The sequence below is a fragment of the Cebus imitator genome, unplaced genomic scaffold (assembly GCF_001604975.1).
Source record: "Cebus imitator isolate Cc_AM_T3 unplaced genomic scaffold, Cebus_imitator-1.0 Scaffold314, whole genome shotgun sequence".
NCBI lineage: Eukaryota > Metazoa > Chordata > Mammalia > Primates > Cebidae > Cebus > Cebus imitator.
The window spans coordinates 697,034-704,345 of NW_016107629.1; the positions used below are offsets into that span (position 1 = coordinate 697,034).

Below are 7,312 nucleotides of genomic sequence, written 5' to 3' on the forward strand. Positions count from 1 at the left end.
ACATCCCATTTTTGAATCCTTATCAGAAAATAACAATTAAAAAAATAATAAACTTAGCTACCATTTGTTTCTATTATCAAAAGTGATTGTTTGAAATAATATTTGAATGACAATACATAATTCACCTGAGTGTCCAGTATTGAGGAAACGACTAATTTTCACAAGAGCATACAAGTCCTTAACCAGCTACACCTAACCCACTTATTAAACCTGAAGAAATATGTATACTACTTACAAAATGGCTCTACTGCCTGAGATTAACCTTGTATTCTTGGACTTCATCTGTAACCCCATAAACAAGTGCAATCAATTTTTTTTTTTCAGAGAGAAGCAAGAATATGACTTTAATTTAACATCAACAATGACACCGTGTAACAGCACAGGGGAGAGGTGGTGGACAGAAGATGGTCAGGCTCCTGTTCCTTAACCAGCCTTGATTTTACAGCAGAGCCCCAGCAACCTAGAAGTGCCTCACTTAGCCTCTTCATGGAGTGGGAAGGGGCAGGGAATTGGAAATCAGAGGCTCAAAATGTAAAGAGGCTGATGGCAAGGCTGGGGAGAGGCCTGGAAACGAGGGAAGGGCTGAGGGCTGTGAGGAGTCCCCTAGCAAAGGTCTTCGGCAGTGAACATGCCCCTGGCCCTGCGCAGGATGGAGTCCTTGGTGGCGTCATACAGGTGCTCCTTGGAGGGGATCTCCAGGACAGCTGGAATGGAGTGTTGGTGGGCGTCCAGGGCGTGCCGCACCATCTCTGCAATGTGCTGGTTGATGAGGATGATGCCAATGTCGTCCCGGTGTAGAAACTGCCGGAAAGTGTCTTCGATCTCATTGATGATTGTATCCTTCTCCACAACCAGGAAATTGGGATGGCGGTTCTTATTAAGCTCTCCTATGCCGCCCAGCAGGAAACCAGTCACCGTGCCCTAGTCTCCGATCACTGCGATGAGCTTCCCCCTCCCTGCCATCTGGGCAGAGATCACCCCAGAGCACCAGAAGCCACCTAAGCCCCGCCTCCCAAGTGCAATCAATTTTTAAGCTTGACACATTAATCAGGCTTGATGTCTGGTGTGATAATTTCTGGTAAATTCTTAAACTTATCTTTGGTTAGTCCATCTTTAATGGGTCTAATATATGCTCAGGAAAAATTATGTCTCAATATATAACAGTAAAATATTAATTTTTGTTTACCTTCTGTAAAGTTTTAAAAATTATTGTGATAAAATACACATAATACAAATTTGCCATTTTAATCATTTTAAAGTGTACAGCTCAGTGGCATTAAGTACATTCATATTGTTAGTTCTGCTAAAACTTACACACACACACACACACACACACACGTGCGCGCGCGCGCACACAGACTAGCATTCATTGAATATTAAACAAACTAAAAACTATGTTCATCTACAAGAGATACACAAAATTTTTATTAATTCATTAATCAAACGTTTGCCTATTTTGTGCCTATCACTGTGGTAGAAATTAGAGATACAAAGATGAATAACACATTGCTATAAAGAGTTTGCAGTCAACTGGGGAGATTGATACTTGCACAAATACTTGACTACAGTTTAATAAGTAACAGTTTATATGAAGTACAGTAGGTAAAATAAGCAAAAGCTCCACATTGGAGGATATGCAGAAGCTAATTTTTGAGAGATGAGTAGGAGTTCATCAAGTGGAAACGGCTAGGGGAGATTTGAAAGCTAAGCTACCAGCACAGCAAAGGAGTAACAGTTGTTAATATGGTAAATTTGCAGAGAGGCAAGTAGGTTGGGTTGGTGGACATCATAGCTGTTTCCCAAAGTTAGTCATCTGCATCTTAGGTTTCTGATCTGTGCCATATCCATGAAATAAGTGTAATATTTTCAAAAGTTTTTTCCCATATTTGTACATCATTTAATATTAATATTTAAATATTATTATTAATGCACTCAATTCACTTCTTAACTGAAATAAATTTATTTTAAAAGGAAGTTCTATTTCACTGCCCTAAAAAGGAAACACTATCATTTTGTGAAAATCGAAGATAACACAATAAAAACAGAAGAAATAAATTATTAAATTCTAGTTATCTACCACTGACTGTTAAAAGACTCTAAAGCAGAGATTTGGGATTAAAGAATATTAGTATTAAAAACTCTTAAAAATATACAAAATGGAGTACTGCTTCTTGAATTTATCAAAAAATATGAAAGAAAATTGAGAGAGGAATGTATTCTCAGTATGTGATTCTGTGTTTTTTAAGACCACATTCATGTATCTCCCAAAATCTTTTCAAGTACTATCAGTGAGACACATTGCATACTTTATAAAACCTGGATTACAGAATTTTGATGTTGGAGAGAGCAAGTGGGGAATAAAGAAGATTTGAAATATTTAAGGCCTTTGAAGTTCAAACATTTAAGGCCATACAGTTGTTAATACATTGTATAAAAATATGATACAACTGCACTGATGACTTAGGAAATGAAGGAGGTGAAATCAGAAGAGATAGGGTTATCAAGGCAGAGAAAAAGAGGAAAGCTATTCGTGCAAGGCAAATTTCTCTGTCAAAAGTACATTACAGATTCCCAAAACAAAAGTTTGTTTCCTGCCTCTCATATAGGAATCAAGAATAACAGAAAGTGTTGGACAGTAGTTATTTGAAAAGAGCAAGAAATCCGTTTAGTTAGAGATGCAGTGACTTAACATTGGCTAGACTGACTTCAGAGTTATTTTTCTCTGAAATCTATTACTTTCTTTACTCTTTCAGCAAATGACACTACTTCGTGGATGTGAATTTTTCTTGTTGCAGAAACAGAAATGATTATGAGTTTCAGCAACAGTGAATTTGTTGTGACCTTCCAGGCAGCCCCTTGGATCTTGTTACTGATTATGTTTCCCTTACTGAATAAACTACTAAACATCTTTGTGCTGAAATGATTTGTGACCCACCTTTAGCAAGTTTATAAACTTTCATTAAATACATTTGTGTACTCATGCCACTTTTAGTTCTATTTTATTTTGTTATAATACCGTAGTTTTCCATTTGTGTCATGCCTTTCTTTTGGTTGTATTTCTTTTGTTTTCTTTGTTTTTAATTTTTTTCTAAAATTTGTGCTGTTGATATTTAATCTTTTTAATTATAATTCTTTCCAGCCACCTTAAATTATCTTTGAAAACTTGTTTAGTATATAAAGTAAATAAACAGACTTCAAATTCTACTCAATTGTACAGATCAGAATCTGTAGTCACCTTTGATATGACATTTTTATTATTATATCTAATCAAACAATAAATGTTACCTATTCCATTCTTTCCACTCCTTTCCAATCTGTCCCTTTTATATCAATCCACAGTTGCTACATTTATTATGCATTCAGATTTCTTAAACAGGTTGCTAAAAGAGCTTTCTAGCTATCAGATGGCATCTACTTATTCCTGTGAGCTTTTCTTTATAGGGCCTCCATAGTGAATTTTCTTAAAATAAAACAAACAAAAACAACAACTCGTTAATACACTCCTCTGCTCAATCTCACTTAATGCCATCCAGCTTTCAGAATCAAGTCCAAACCCTGAAAAAGCATATAAGAAACCTACAAATGTGCCTTCCCCCTTTTGCTGACTCTTCCTTTAAACATCCTCAGCCTCTTCTCTCACAATGAGACTCTTAGATGCTACATCATAGACCCACTGAACTATTTTTTATTTTCTACCATCCATGCTGTGCACTCTCAAACGTCTCTTGCTAGACTACTCTTTCTAGGCTCTGGAGAGCCAGAGCAAACTGTCCTTGAACCCTTAAAGTATAGAGGAATTTTAAAATTAATAAGTATTGATCAGTAGCTCAGGTCTATGAGCAAGGCCATTTTAGGAGGTAGATGTTAAGTTGATGATTGAGCTATACCTTATCCAGGGATCTAGGAAGAAATGACAGAAAATAGACAAGTCTCAACTCCAACCTGCCCAAGGCAAGAAAGTTACTGCAAATCTAAAAAAGAATATTCTCTCCTACCACCATCTACCACCATATATCATAGATTATTGGAAGAGGGTCTAGTGTTTATATGATCAGTAATGTAAGTGATTGGAACTTCTGGTCAAATTGATGTAACTTTTTCACTCTTTAGATGTTTTCCTTCTTCTTCTTCTTCTTTTTTTTTTTTTTTTNTTTTTTTTTTTTTTTTTTGTAAAAGTAGATTAAGAAATCTTAGTTTCTGTAATCCCTAACTTCTTGAGAGAATCTGTACAGGAAAAAAGAAATGACAGACCTGTCTACACCACTCTGGGGTGTTCCACCTATCTGATCTCAAAAGATAAAGTAAGTTTATCATGTAGAATAAAGCTAAAAAAATATTTACATAAAAGTTATAGGCCAAGCATGGTGGCTCATGCCTGTAAACCTAGCATTTTGGGAGGCCAAGGCAGAAGGATTGCTTGAGATCAGGAGTTTGAGACCAGCCTGGACAACATACTATGACCCCATCTCTACAAAAAAGTATTAAAAATTAGCTGAGGATGGTGGTGTATACCTGTAGTCCCAGCTATTCAGAAGGTTGAGGCAGGAGGCTCGCTGGAGCCCAGGAGTTCAAGGTTACATGAACTGTGATCCCACCCTTATTCTCCAGCCTGGGTAGCAAGAAAGATTTGTCTCAAAAAATTAAAAAAGAAAAAAAATAAAATAAAAAAAAAGTAAAAAATCAAAAGAAAAAAGTTATAACTTATAAATTATTAAATTCCTATTGCCTCTTTGCTTTCTGGCATGGAAGACAAACTTTAAATTTCCTTGAGAGACTATATAGATTCTTGAACACATTATCAGTGGCAAAAAGAACAGTAATTACTTGGTTGGAAATAAAAAACTGCTCCTTCAACAAAGGAGCGGATGCTGGATTTAAGCAATGGACTCCATTTGAGAAAAGTGTACCCATTAAAAAAGTCAATACTTCCAGCTCTAGGGGGTCAAGCAAATGTTTTTAAACTCTGCAAAACAAATAAATAAATAAATAAAAATAATGACTGTGAGCATTTCACCTGGCAAACATTTTAGGCTTAAGATCTGTCAGCCTTATAGACTTAGGAAGATGAAAACAAACAAACAAACACATAAATAACCTCTACATATCGACTGACAAATGATTTACAGAATCAACATATCATTAAAATGGTAACTGTTTAAATAAGCTGCACAATCATATTTACAGTACACTTGACTCAGTCAGTAAGGGGTCAGTAAGGAGGCTGCATACTGCTTACTAATATACATATTTTTATATACACCAGACACTAAGAAAATGAATACATCTAGTTTCCCAATAATACAAATTGAATGACTTCTTAACACTGGTCAACACTGATTTCCCTTTTTGGATTTTTTGAAGGGGTTTAAAAAATCTTTTAAATCTTGCCATGATAGAGAATCATGTAAACTCTTACAGGTTAATCTAATATCCCACATGTATATTTGATAATTCAGTTCAAAATCAATGATAGTTCATTATTCCACACAGGGTTTCAATGTTTCTATTTGAAATCTATGGAAAATGGAGCCAATTAGAAACAGCAAAATTTTTTTATTTTAGATTCCCAGCTGGGATAATTCCATGGTAAGCAAAGGAATAAAACATCTAATCCTTCTAAGGCTCAATCAAAATATCCTGACCTTAGAAATGGAGAATCATCAATGTAAATAACATATTTGGAGTTTGTTAAATGTGTTCATTTTATTCCCTCAGCCCATCATATATCAACAATAAAATGGAAAGGAGCTTTTCACACTCTCTCATCCCATTATTTTGGGTTGTAAAGGATAAAAAACAATCAGAATGTAACGCATGGAAAGTTGAGTTGGCATTGCAAGATGGTGTGAGGGAATTACATGGAGTTCTTTCTAGAGTGCAGGGATTATTTTACTCTGGACAACTGCCCACATTATTTTTTCAGGAAATACAGAAGAGATCACTAACAACCCTAAAGATACCTTTCACTGGTAGGTTGAAAACAAAACTAGGCAACTCTGATGTTTTTTATTGTAAGAAGCAATTAGGCTAAGTAAGGGAACAAAGAAAAGCAATGGTAGGTGTGGCTTGCTCCAGTTGCATGCAAAAAGCTTCATTCAATCTGTAAACTTAATTTCTACTGCTAAATTAATCTAAGAGATTCGGAGCTTTCAATACTGTGTTTGTCTTTCTTTTTTTTCTTCTATATCCCTTTCTAAATGCTTATGGCAATCAACAAATTTATGTCCTTTTAAATATTCTTTCCTTCTTGCAGGGCAAGTTTTCTTAGAAACTAGTAAAAATTAGCTCAAATCCTAACATAAATTTGATTCCTTGTTTGGGTAAAATTTTTAAGTCACTTTTGTAATTTTTCTTGACTTTATTTATCTTTCCTTGAGCTTTCTCTAAATCACTCTATCTTAGATTGCTTTTCAATAAGGCGCCTGTAGTATTCTGTTGATATAAAAGGCTTCATTTCGAAGATAGTAAAGTGGCAGTTAGATATTGATTTGTTGATACACTGTAACCTTACTACCTCCATGTCCCATTAATCTCAGACTTCTGGGCCATGATGGATTCCAAATTTGTTAATACTGTTGTTTTGAACTATTCAAAAAGTAGCAACCACAAGAGGTAAACAATTATATAGGGTGAATGCACAGATGGGACTTTGGAAATCATGTACTCCAATCCCTCAGTTTTGTAGATGATGAAATAAACCAAAAAACATTGAATTACTTACATAAGAATGCACATTTACTATGTAGAAATGACAGCACTTAAAACTTGGTCTTATAAACCCCTATCTAGGAAGGAATACTACAGATGACTTTCCCTAACCTAAGCTTGTGTATATAATCAATTATACTTCCTTTATAAGGGTTATTCACTTAGTTTTAATTAAGTAGTTCTCTTATTAAAATAACAATAAATATATAAGAATATAATTTGTATTTCCATTAGCATCAAGAAACCAGTGACTCGTATTAAAGTCTAAAAACTACCTCAAATCCCAAAAAAGTTTTTATATTATTTATTAATATAAAGCTCATAACTACCTTATGAAGCAAGTATACATATTATTTCCATATTATTTATAAAATTGGGACTTAGGAAAGTCTACCAACTTATGCAAGATTATACAACCATTAACAATGTATAGCCGCTTAGAGAAGGCAGAAGTTAGTGTTCTGCATAATAGCCACAGTCTTTTATACAACCTTTGGTTTTGGAACCACTATTAAAGAAGCAGTATTCAACAAAATCAGAGTTACTTTATTCTTGAAGAATGCTTTTCACTAAGCTGCATTCAGTGTTGTGGCCTTGGCTTATC

The 7,312-nt window shown here is 34.8% G+C and overlaps 1 pseudogene across 1 annotated transcript; it reads right to left on the reverse strand.

Annotated features, from left to right (window-relative positions):
- Window positions 1-323: 323 nt before the first annotated feature.
- On the reverse strand, window positions 324-978 carry LOC108286132 (annotated as a pseudogene). Its single transcript, XR_001817814.1, has one exon. The product of XR_001817814.1 is annotated as a V-type proton ATPase subunit F-like (transcript).
- Window positions 979-7,312: the final 6,334 nt, after the last annotated feature.